This window comes from Athene noctua, chromosome Z, assembly GCF_965140245.1.
Source record: "Athene noctua chromosome Z, bAthNoc1.hap1.1, whole genome shotgun sequence".
In the NCBI taxonomy this organism is placed as follows: Eukaryota; Metazoa; Chordata; class Aves; order Strigiformes; family Strigidae; genus Athene; species Athene noctua.
In genome coordinates, this window is record NC_134077.1 from 24,650,615 (window position 1) to 24,663,675 (window position 13,061).

Here is a 13,061-nt window from a genome sequence, read left to right on the forward strand (position 1 = left end):
TCCCCGTTGTATGAGGTAAGAAATAGTGTTGTTTATTCTGTAATAAATTTGGTATTACTTGAGTCTTCAGTTTATTGGCTTAAGTGCCTTTCCCTTTCTGTTTCCCTATCCACTGTTGCAACCATGGAACATTTTTCTCTTGACAGCTGCAAGCCTGTTCTCTTCCCTTGTGTCTGCTTTTCTCTTGGTAAGAATTTACTGCTCAGTTTCCCCCTGTTCACAATTGTTCTGTTGTGTGTCTGTAATACAGCCAAATAGTAAGGGGTTTACTAGTTTTTCAAGACTAGCAAACTGAAAATCTCTGATTCTTCCTTCTCCTTTGTTAGAATACAGTGTGGAAGCAGTGGACTTTATGGGAAACACTGCAATTACCTTTCCTTCATTTATAAAGAATAAAATTACTAGAGATCAGTCACCAATCTCAGTGCAGGAGGATGAGAGATATCAAATTCTAAAATAGAGAATGTTTTTCAGATTCCTGTGGTTGTGATAAGTGAAGGTGATGGTTCCTGTATTTTTCTTGTAGTATTGATGTAAGGGTTTTCTTCTAACGTGAATGCAGCTAAATCATGGAGTGCAGAAGCCTTTAGATCAAATATGCATTTAGTTTTAAACATTGCATTTTAGAAGGGTAGTTAGTTAGACTTTAGTTTCCAAATACAAGCGTACATGAAGTATAGTAGGATTTTCATGTAAGATAGTTGAGCTGTTTGTGGCATAGATATAATCAAATGTATTGACCAAAGAGAAGTATTTAATTTTCTAAAGAACTGATATAAAAATGAAGTATGAAGATTCAGTTTTAAAACGTGTTCAAGTTACCTCATGAAGGGAGACCTGTTGCACAGGAGAGCATCCAGCGTTCTAAGAAAGAGAATGTATGTGTATATATGTGTGCATAATATTTGACATTTAGATGAAAGATCAAAATTGCAGAAATTCTTCAAGTAGAAATTCTACTACAATAAAATGTATTAGTCCAAGAAGGCAATCTTTATGATATTTTAACAGCCCATGAAAAGTCTTGCCTTTATAAATTCAGATTTCAGTGTGTCTTAATTTCATATATACAATATATAAACTCCGTAACAGAGACATGCAGATGTGCAAATGCAGATAATAAAGAATATTTAGTAATATTTAATCAGAACAGGGATTCATGTAGTCTAGTGTCCTGTCTCCAATAGTGACCAAAACCAGGAGCATACGGAAGATTTGGTAAAGTATAGAAAGCTGGGAGACACACATTTCTTCTGTATGCTGCCAGTGTCCAACAACTTCTGTTATTGGGCCTTCTTGAGCCAGATAGGTTGGGGGGTTTAGTAGTCTTCATTTTACTCCTCTTTCAATATATCTAGTCTTTGTGTGAAGTGATATGTTTCAAGACCTGTGCTGAGTTAGGGAGTACAAGCCTCTGTGTGTTCTGGAGCATACAGAAATCTTTGTAGAAGTATTTGGTTTGGAATATTCATGGATGTAGCCTAAAATATCAAGCTGCTGGTATATATGTAGCAAACATGGAATAGAGTTAGTTTTAACTCTGCCTTTAACCTTGGCAATAGGCAATATATTCTGTAGTTTTTTGGTAGCAAGTACATCAGTTTTCCCTTTATTGCATTTTAACCTGATTCCCAGAGGCTATTGCAAACTCTTAATATCAGAAGTATTCCATTGGAAATATTCCATTGCTGCTTTCCAGGTATGCTTCAGCTTTGAAGCTTTTACCTGAAGCTTGATGCTATCTTAGTCAAAGATGAAATGATACTTGAACACATGGTACAATAAATAAATACGTTCCTATACCAGAAATTACATCTTGCATTGTAGAAAGCATCAAGAGATGCCTTTTTCTCCCAGCGTTACTGCGTTACATCCTAAAGAGAAATTGCAGCATACAGAAGGTAAGACATACATAGAAAAATTAGTGTTTTACTTATGAAGCTAAAGGAAAATGTAAAACTTTTTAATCCTCTATGGCCAAGTTATTTATCTGTTGGCAGTTGTACAGGTAAAAAAAAAAACTCACCGAAAAACCCCACACCACCAGTCTTCACTCCTAAGTCTGTCTGTTTTAGGGTTTATTAACCTTTAAGGGGACAATTGTTTCCTCATGGCTCTGGGATGCCAGCCTTAGCCTCCATCTAGGACTGTGTGGAAGACCATCAAGGAAATATTTTAACCTCTTTGAAGAAGAGGAAAGCATTCATTTACAGTGTATGATGGCATATATAAATGGGCAGAAGAGATAGCTTATAGGTTACTGGAATCAAGTGAATTGAAAGGCTGAAGCATATGATGAGGTGACTGCCAGGGAAATTCCTGGAAGCTTGGTAAACGGGCTTGAAATCATTTGTGCCTGTAGAGTTAGCATAGTGGGAAACAGTGTGATCGTCTGTTTTTCCTTTCTTGAAGGTGGTGAAAGAAAAAGATTGAATTTTTAAGTTCTATTTTTCAGGCCTTTGGGAGATTAAATAGCAATACTAGAAAATAACTAGCAAGACTAAAGAAAACCATTGTGCTTTGGAAATAAAAGCATCTTCAGTAGTCTCTTACATATCAAGGAGTGGTTCTCTTTCCTGCAATGTTACAGTGAATTTAAACATGTCAATTTGTCAGTCTGTACTGCAAGGAATCTTCATGGAAAAATACACAAACTAAACCCAAGAAAACAAACACAACCCTCACACCCCTCCATCCCACCTCCAGGCATATCTGCCTATAAAATTATTTCAAGCACTTGTAAAGAATTTTGTTAATATATGCAAATTTAGATCAAATATGTTTTTGTCAGTGTTTTAAAATCATCTACTAATTTGGCAACTAGTGTTAATACACTGTGTGCTGGGGTTTGGGAAGTTAGAGAACAAGAATTCAAGAGAGTATTTAGTCTTATTTTGCCCATCTGGTGCATTTAGGAATATAGATTTTAAAGGAATTGGAAATTATTTCTAGTTAATAGGGAGATAGATAAAAGTTTTATTATCTGCAGGGAGAAAAGAGGAAGATCCTGAATATAAAAATAACTTTCTGTAAATTTGCTGTTTCTCTGCTTATAATGGGGCAAGTGGGAAGGGTGGAGATGGGATAAGGGGTTTTATATCATCCATGACAGTGAAATAAAAGAAAAGGTAATTGATCCTCTGCTGAGTCCTGAGTCTGTAGCTTTACTGTAATGTGTCATCATATGGAGCTCATAAATTTATCCTAAATGTAGGCAGCTATTCTATGTAAAGTTCTCTGTTCAAGTGTTTGTAGTATTTCCTCTTAAATATATTGTCTGTCTCATTAAAGATACTGAATAGGATCTGTCTGCAGAATAAAAAGATCTATCTCTGGAGGAGAGGATGCAAACAGAAAGGAATTTCAATGCAGTTGAAGTCTTGCATGTGGAATTTGAATGTACCTATATGAGATTCTGAAATAAGTTTAATACAAATCTCTTACTGGACTCAAAAGAAATTTTTTAACACGCAAAAGGCATTGTAGAAGTAATTATGGGGGGGTTAGGTGTGGATTTGCATGTAAAGGCAGAACGTACCTTTGTTTTTTGTAGAGATGTGCTTTGAGTGACAGTCATCGTGTATCAGCTAGAAGTGACTGGACAGGCAACACTGAATTTGCAGCCCAGGGTGGTAGAGAGGGTGTGGGGGAAAAAAGCAAAACAGCTTTAGGTATTTGTTACACTTTAGTTTCAGGTTACTCTGGGGACCTGACAACACTCCAACTATGAATTAGACATAGTCGAATACCACCTCAACCTTGGTAATTGTCCAAGACAGCATTATGAACAAAACTGCTGCCTGTAGCCTTCCTTGTGTTCCACATCTTGGAATTTTGCACTGCCTTAGCCTGTTTAGGTTTACGTAAATTAGTGTGTCAGGCATGTCTTCAAGAAACAGCATTATTTGCTATCCTTTTTTTTTTCCAGAGAAAAGGCATTTAGGAACCTGTCTTCTATTCATACTCCTTCTCCATTATGTTGTGTAAGGAATGTGGCTAGAGCAGGCCTAGAAATACCTTACTCTAAAAATGGAAGTTCTTCGAAATGGTTTGAGGGTGAGTGCATGGAAGACTCTTGTGGGCTTGCTGGAGTATCCTAGCTGTGCCAGTACATATGTATACAAAGAATAAAAATCCAAAATCCACAAAACCCCCACTAAACTGTTGTCTATTTTTCTCTGCCTGCACCAGCTCTGGTAATTTAGCAGTGCATGTAGTTTTTGGTGAAAGTGGTGAGGAGGCATTATCCATTTAAACAGATCAGGACACTAACATGCAGTATAAAATAGGATTCCTTCCTTCTGGCATGAGTTTTTAGCTTTCAGATTCAAAACTTAAATTTTTTAATTTATTACGTGATCTCAAACCATATTTTAGAAATACTAAACTCTACTCAGACTTGTAATGGATACAAAGCTATAAAAAAGCAATTTACATCTTACTGCTGCTAGTTTTTTCCTCATGTGGACATTTATTCTGCAAAAGAGCCTTTTGTCTTAATTGTGAATAAGTATTTTATTACTATATAAATGTTTGTAGTTAAGTACCTACCTTGTTAACAAAATGAACACCAAATATATTGTCAATACTGTTTTATTGTAAATCTAATTATATTATAATAGTTATTGCAACCAATAAGAGTACACTTTTCTTTAAAACTCATTAGAAAAGCTTAAAAATCTCTCTTTGGAAATGTTTCCTTGGTTTTTTTTCTGTCTTTTAAATGAAAACACTGTTTAACTTGTTCCTGTAAGATTTCTAGGTTGAAATTTTTTCATTAGTGATTACATGGACTGTACATGTTATCTATTCTCCCTTAGAAAAAAACTCCAAACAGTCCTCCAAGTAAAGATTCAACTTCCATTTTTCATTATGGAAACAATGAAAAGAAGCCCCCAGCCTAGTCATAGCTTACAACCCTGCAAATGCCCATCGTTAAAGGGAGGACAGATGGAAAAGGCAACTTTAAAACTTTCAGAGTGTGTAGAATTGGAGAAAAGGACTTTGTAAAGTGCAGATGGAAAGGTGAATCATCTTACTAAGCTGTAATTAGGTATTTGTCAAACAAAGTCACTTCAAAGAAAAATCAAGAAATCCAATGGAATTTGTTTTTAGAATTTTTGATTTCCTTGATAAAAGCAAAAAAAGGAAGGGAACTTACCTGTATAAACAAAGGTAGAGAGAATAGGAATGATAAATATATTAAAATTGGTGTTCTATTAAATTTGTGACAATTGTAATGATAGATTAAATCTGTGATGGATTTTTTTTGTTTTGTTTTACTTGAGAAAGGTAGATTTCTTCCGCAGGTCTTCAAGCATGTGTATTTTTGTCTTTAGTAAGAGATGGACAGAAAGCTGAGCTTCTGTAATGCTCATATACAAGGAAAACCAAATGGCAAGGAATTTGATAATTCTAATACTCTGAGAGTGCAAGAGGAACAAATGATGTGACAAATAGCAGGTTTCAAAAGCCTTGGGATATTTGTTTGCAGAACTAGACAAAAGTGTATTTGCTATAGTTGCTCCTTTCTCTTGAAATTAGGATAGGTCTTCACTGGATAAGCCAGAGGCTCCTAAGCTGTTTGGCAACGACTACAGTACCAAGTACCGGCTTTTGCACAGGTACATGAAGGCCAACATTGTGAAGAGCTGCAACTCCAGCTCTGAGCAGGAAGGTGTTAATGCTGCCCTGCAACCTAGTCAGGTGTCTCATGGAAACCTGAGATCCTGATTGATCTGAAACCAGCTGTGGTAAGGGACCCTCTAAAAATATTGGAAAGAGGATTGAACATTAAAAAGGAAGGATGGATGGGTCAGGATTGTGCAGTGAATTGTTTGGGCTCTAACACACTGCCTACTTTAAATAATGGAAAGTACTGCTTTTAATTTAGAAGTTAGGCAGAAATCCTAGATTAAAGCAAATTATATAAATATATAAGAATACAGACTGTGACTGATACTTTAGTTTAGGCTTTCAGTTTAAAATTTCAGCTTTTGCAAACAGATTTTACATAATCTTTGGGGGAGTTGTGGTGTCTATTGTTGAGCTCTGAAAATATTTTGATTGCCATGTTTGGTCTGTATTGTCAGGAAGGACAGTTGTACCAGAGGCTTGGGTGGAGAAACAAACAAAAGCTGCTCTTTCTATGGTGGAGCTGCTTTCAGGCAGATCCTAACAGCCGCTTGCCCAGAAGCTGAGACCACAGAATGAATAGATTAGCTGAGGAAAGAATGTGTGTAATTAAGGTTGCTTTCATATTCACGCAAACTGAACCTAAATGTTTGCTTCTGTGTCCTCTATACACGTAAGGGTGCAGTGTTGTATGGGTGCACAACAGGCTGTAGTTTCATTTATTTTGCAGCAAGAGGGTTTTTTGGTGTGCCTGTTGCTTGGAGAGAATGATTATTTTTTTTCTTGTGTTTCACACAAATAGAGATCTAGCTGTAAACACCGTTCTTTGGGGACATTGCCCATATGGCTTCCACAGGATTTATAATTGTGATTTTCTTTCTCTCAGCTTTTTAGGAATTGAATCAATACTTTTTTTTTTTTTTTTTTTCTTTTTAAACTTTTTAAAATGCTTCTGTCTGAGAAGAGATGGAATTTGATTTGGAGGCACTGCCACTGCTGTATAGCAGTAATGGTTTCAATAACTGGGCATACTAGTTTTAGCATTTGATTATGAAGAAAGCTACAACTACGTGACTTGAGTATGAACAGCAGAGCACGCCCCCATCTGCAGTAGGGCTGTAACAACAGCATACTGGGGTGTCAGCTCTGGGTTCCATTGCAGTGAAGGATTCTTCCAGTGGTGCATGTGACTTGCACAGTTTTCTGTAAATCCAGAGTTGCCAGTATTTCTGCATGAAAAAAACTTACCTGATGGAGAGAAAAAGTCATCCCAGTTTTCTCTCTTGCTGACCCTAGTGACAGGAAAGGATTGTGCTATGCAGGGGAGGAGATGAGTGTAACTCCAGATGGTGAGTGGGACCCCAGTTATACTTACAATTGCCTTAATCCAGTCTGAATAGTGTGACATTGGTGCACCTTTGCTCTGATGAGCTGTGCCAAAACAATCATTGCTCTCAGGGGAGTTGATGAGGTGGAATTTTCTATTTCAGCCATGTTATGTGATCCAGACTGAGGTTGATTACCTTCAGATTTGTGGCCATTGACCCAAAAATCCCTATATGACCTTTTTGGTATGCCCTTTGGGCCTGTGCCTCAGCTGGTCCACAGTTGTGATTAAACACCACTTTCTAGGTTAGGCTGGTTAGGTGGTGAGTTTTTTGCCAAGTAGAGTTCTGAATGATGAATGGTTTCTGCTTTTGGCTTAGTTGGACAAGACCTTTAGATTCCTGTAACTTACCTTATTGCCAAAGTTTCCTTAGCAACCTTCCCATCTTTTTTTTAAGTGTTGTTTTAGGTAGAAACTGGCCAGTGAGTTTAAAAGTGTCTGAAATTTGGGAAAACAGGGAGGAAGGAACAGACAAGTAAATACAAAAAGCTGTCATGTAAATCTTACTTCTGTGGGAAACTGTACAACCAAAAGGACTTTGCTCCCAGTTAGATTTGGTTAGAATTAAAGATTACCAACAAATTGTATTTTCTTGTTTTGTGGTCTGCAAACGGTTATAGTCCACAAGTTTGATGGTTTGTATTTTTTGGGAATACAGTAAGTGATCTGTAAGTCAGTGACAGCACTGAACTGAGTTGGGGTTAATGGTTGTTAGGTAAAGTAGGAAGCAGCAGGATGAAAAGCCTGTCGATATGATGTTTTCAAGGAAAGTGGTATAAGGCTGGGAACAGACAAGATAACCCCTAAGTAATGTGTTGCACTGTCTTCTGTAATACTTGGGTATCAGCGTATAAAGAAAACAGTAAGAAACCGGAAAGAAAAATGGGATTAAGAAAGGAATGTGGATCTCAAATTGATCAGATGTTCACCGAGGATGGAGGTAGCTATCAAATGGATTTATTAGCACACTGTTACAAAAGAGTTATGTAAAGATGTGGTCATGGAGACCCTTGCTTTTCTGAGCTTCCTTAACAGGGGAGAAGATTCAGGACACTAAGGTTAGATAAGCAGAGAAACAAGGAACAGGTCCTCTTACAAAGTGCTCTTTACAGATCTTTGTCCTTCTCTCGTATCTTTTTCCAGTGTCTCTCTTCCTTCTTACTTAACTCTTCTTACTTTCTTTTTGAATTTGTTTTCTTGTTGCGAGAGCTGAAAGAATACTAATCCAACAGTAACTGCATGTTTCTAGCATTCAGGAGGAATATAGCTGAGGAAGAGAAAGTTGTTATACAGCCAGTTAGTAATGCAACTTTCTATCATATGGTATAGAAGAGCAGTCTTCTAATTTTTTTTCTGTCTTCTGCATGTGTACTACACACATCAGATATATTTCATGCTGTCATTCCCAATTTACTGGTCTTTTAAGTGATGGATGCCATTTATTGGTACTGAAGTACTGAGTGAGGTTGGTAAAGACAGTGTGTACCACAAGTCTTGGCTCTAAGAAGCAGAAAAATTGAATTCATGGGCTCTTTCATTGTTAGCTTTCTCATATCAGTTGAATTTATGTTGTTAATTTGTTGTTAAAACTGCTGCCTCTTGCCGAAGGCATAGTCAGACAGGAGACTGCTGTGGAGTTCTCCAGTTATGTACAAAAGCAGGCTGTTTTAACGTGTCTGTATTTGGATAGCTAATATTTTATTTGGCTGTTCTTTTGAGAGTAAGTTTACATTGACATTCTCCTCTCTAGCAGATGTGCTGTGTGTTTTGTTTTCTAGGTAGTTATCAAGATTTAAGTCTTCTGTGCTTCAATGAATTCTTGATACAGGCAGTGGAAACTAATATTAAAAAACATGAGGTTTAACATGTTGGACCAAAACAGTCTTTCACTCAAGAACCAAGCCAAGGCCAGCAGTGTGACTACCTTGCTTAAGGAATCTCTCAATGTGATTCAAACAGCAGAACTAGTGGCACAGAGTGAGCCTGAAACAAAACTCTACCTCCAAGGAAGAGCTTAGCAGTGGTTTACTCTGACTAATTAGACAGTTAAGGTAAAGTTGTATCATCAGCAATAAAGAGGTCTTCATGTACTTTTTAGACAATAGAAGACCACTTCATACAAACCTCTATAACTTCATCTCTACAGGCCTCTTATTTGCTAGACTTTTGGTCATCTGCCATGGCTCAGAATACTGTGTCAGGTTAGACACTTTCCATCTGAATTGTTTGTTGATATACTTGTTTAAACGGTGAAAGAGACTTCTTGCTATAATTGGAGTTAAGAGCATGTATATTTAAATTTCTTGGAAATGTGTTTCTTTTAATACATGATTATATGACAGCAATAGGTAAGGTACATTTCTAGTTTTTCTGTGTTAGTTTTCTAACCTTTCTTTAGGCTTAACCTGTATTTGGACTTTACATATCACTGCTGCTTTCCAGAAATTAAACTTCATTACATTACAAGTATTACCTTTTTAGTTCTCATTTTGAACTGTGATAAAGTGAATTGAATCAGTATCCCCTGCTACAGTCTTCTACTTCAACTACACTCAGCCCCAGTAAACTTCACTTGGCTGAAGCCATATATATAAAGCTATATTTTTATTTACATGTTTGTGCATGTACATGAACACATATGGTAGTAAACCAGAAGTGTCAGAAATCTTGGCCTGTATTACATTTGATGGTTCGATTCCTTTTGGTCCCCTCTGCTTCTCTGTTTTATTGTTCTCAATCTTAGCAAGCTATTTCCCAAGAGACTCTATGGTACTTTGAGGTATTTAAACACCTGGATTAACTGTGTGGCTTAGTGTGCTTTTCTTGCCTTTCACCTCTCAGTAACGGAGTACATCACCTAGTATGAGTCAAAATTATAGTTTCAGCCATTCAGTATGAAAAATAACTTCCTGTCAAGAAAGACCTAAAAGTCTGCTTTGACAGAAATGGTGTTTCTACTTAAGCTGACTTTATGGAAAAGTCAGCCTCATGAGCTGGGAGATGAGGAGGGGAAGCTGAATGAAGTCAGCACAGTTAAAGAGGAAGCGGTTGGAGACCTGCTACACCGCTTGGATACACACAAGTCTGTGGGACTGGATGGATTACACCAGAGGGTGCCGAAAGAGTTGGCAGATGTGCTCACTAAGCCTCTGTCCATGATTTACCTGAAGTCATGGCTGACTGGGGAGGTCCCATTGGACTGGAGGGTGGCAGTTGTGACACCTATCTACAAGAAAGGCAGAAAGGAGGATCCAGGAAACTATAGACCTGTCAGTCTGACCTCAGTGCCAGGGAAGGTCATGGAGCAGGTCATTGCGGGTGCAATTACCAGTCATATAATGGACAACCAGGGGATCAGGCCCAGTCAGCATGGGTTTATGAAAGGCAGGTCCTGCCTGACAAACCTATCTCCTTCTATGACAAGATGACCTGATTATTGCATGAGGAAAAAGCTGTGCATATTGTCTACCTGGATTTTTGAAAAGCGTTTGATACAGTTCCTCACAGAATTCTCATAGAAAAACTGGCTGCCCATGGCCTGGATGAATGAACGGTCTGCTGGGTCAAGCACTGGCTGGATGGTCCCAGAGAGTGGTGGTCTGCAGCGGGCGGAGGAAGCAAGCAGCCGATTCAATGTGAATGGTAGAGCAAGCTTCAACTTTATTGAAAGAAATCCCACCTTATATAAGCACTCTACAATAATCATGCATACTACTCACAAATATATTGGATACATGTAAAAGGCTACATTATAATATCCCAGCCCCTTGTGGCATTTCAGATATGTCACAACATCTTCCCTCTTCTGGCCTGCCTTTTTTCCCAAGGTTGTTTTTACCATCAAGGCCATTGTGTACCTCAGTTTTTCTCTTTGTTAACATAACAGTCCTTTGTTAGCATAACTGTACCCTGGGCTTTTTCCTTTGTTTACCTCAGATGGCTGCAATCAGCTCGGGCAGAGACCCATGGCCTTGCTCTCTGCAAGCCGTTCTCCAACAGTGGTCAGTGGAGCTAAATCCAGCTGGCAGCCAGTCACAAGTGGTGTTCCTTAGGGCTCAGTGTTGGGACCATTTCTGTTCAACGTCTTTATTGATGATCTTGATAAGGACACAGAGTGTATCATCAGTGAGTTCGCAGCTGACACCAAGTTAAGCGAGAGTGTCGATCTGCATGAGGACAGGGAGGCTCTGCAGAGAGACTTGGATAGATTGGATCGGTGGCCAACATTAATGGGATGAGCTTCAACAGGGCCAAGTGCCAGATCCTGCACTTGGGCCACAACAACCCCCTGCATGGCTACAGGCTGGGGGAGGTGTGGCTGGAGCTGTGTGGAAGAGAAGGCTCTGGGGGTTCTCACTGACAAGCAGCTGAACATGAGCCAGCAGTGTGCCCGGGTGGCCAAGAAAGCCAACAGCATCCTGGCTTGTATTAGAAATAGTGTGACCAGCAGAAGTAGGGAGGTGACAGTCCCCCTGTGCTCTGCACTGGTGAGGCCACACCTGGAGTGTTGTGTCCAGTTTTGGGCACCTCAATATGAGAGAGATCTCGAGGTGCTGGAGCAAGTGCAGAGGAGGGCAACGAAGGTGGTGAAGGGCCTGGAGAACAGATCCTATGAGGTGCAGTTGAGGCAGCTGGGACTGTTCAGTTTGAGGAGAAGGCTGAAGGTAGACCTCATCACTCTCTACAACTACCTGAAAGGACATTGACGAGAGGTTGGTGCTGGTCTCTTCTCACAGGTAATTAGTGATAGAACAAGGGGGAATGGCTTTAAACTGCATCAGGGGAGGTTCAGACTGGACATTAGGAAAAAAATTTTCACAGAGTGGTCAGACAGTGGAATGGGCTGCCCAGGGAGGTGGTGGAGTCACCATCCCTGGATGTGTTTAAAGGTCATTTAGATGAGATGTTGGGGGATATGGTGTAGGGGAGAATTTTGTAGAGTTGGGCCGATGGTTGGACTTGATGATCCCAAGGGTCTTTTCCAACCTGAATGATTCTATGTTTCTATGACTTTGCTGCTCAATGTCACCAACTGACTTAATGAGAAAGCATGTGTGTTTTGACTGCTTTTCTTGTCAGGTGGTATTGCCATCTATTAAGTCCTAATGAACCAGGTCAGTCTTGTTACTGCACAAATGTAGAAAGAACCTAATTATAAGCTAGCATCAGAAATCGTGTAATTTCTTATGTAAGTAATAACATTACTTAGCAGTGGATGCTTCACAGTGTTTTTTCTGCTTCAGTATTGTCAGAACAGATACATGGAGAGACATAACCAAGTTCCACCTGCCAATCTGAATGCGAAGACACACTGCCCTTGTCTTTCTCTCTGCAGCTGGACTGTGAGAGACTTAATGTCTCTTGGAGCAGCATGAAATTTCATGCTCCCATGAGCCTAAAATTGAGCATCCACAGAGTACCGTTCTTTCTTAGTTGTCTCGTTCCCTGGATCCAGGCTGCCATCTCCACACACATGATAAAGTGCTCCAGAAGCAGACACAATGACATGCATTAATTGAAAGGCAAAGAGCAAACCTGAAAAAAAAGAGTTGTCTAAACTATTTGACTAGCATATGGGTTTTTCTTGAAAAAGTAGTGTACTCTTAATCCAAGTGGAAGGATTGCAGTATGAATGGTTGTTATACTTAGGACAAGTTTATTTAAAATAAACACTCCTGTCTCAGGGTATAAGAGCAATGTAGTGATACATTGCAAAACCAGCTGCAGGTGTGATAACCATGGTTTTATTTGTTTCTGTGGTATAGTGAAGATTGAGGTGAGTCTTGAGCAATGGAATGATACAGTACCGATTTCTTACTGAGGTGGTGGATACCTGTTTTCTGTTTTCAAGGCCTGTTTTGGCAGTTTTTGACAAATACAAATTTGGCAGATACATGGGTTGCAAATTCACGATGGCATTTCTGGACATTAGAAACAGAGGAAGTTCCTTATTGTTTTAATTTTCAGACCTAAGTGTGTCTGCAGTGTTTTTGTCCTTCTCTACAAATAGTCTGAAGATAATAGCAAGCATATGTCACAT

At 38.9% G+C, this 13,061-nt stretch overlaps 1 protein-coding gene across 3 annotated transcripts in view; it reads left to right on the plus strand.

The window, feature by feature from the left end:
- ERBIN (erbb2 interacting protein) overlaps window positions 1-13,061 on the plus strand; it is a 127,618-nt gene that overhangs the window by 65,926 nt on the left and 48,631 nt on the right. The gene's annotated exons all lie outside the window — the stretch shown is intronic.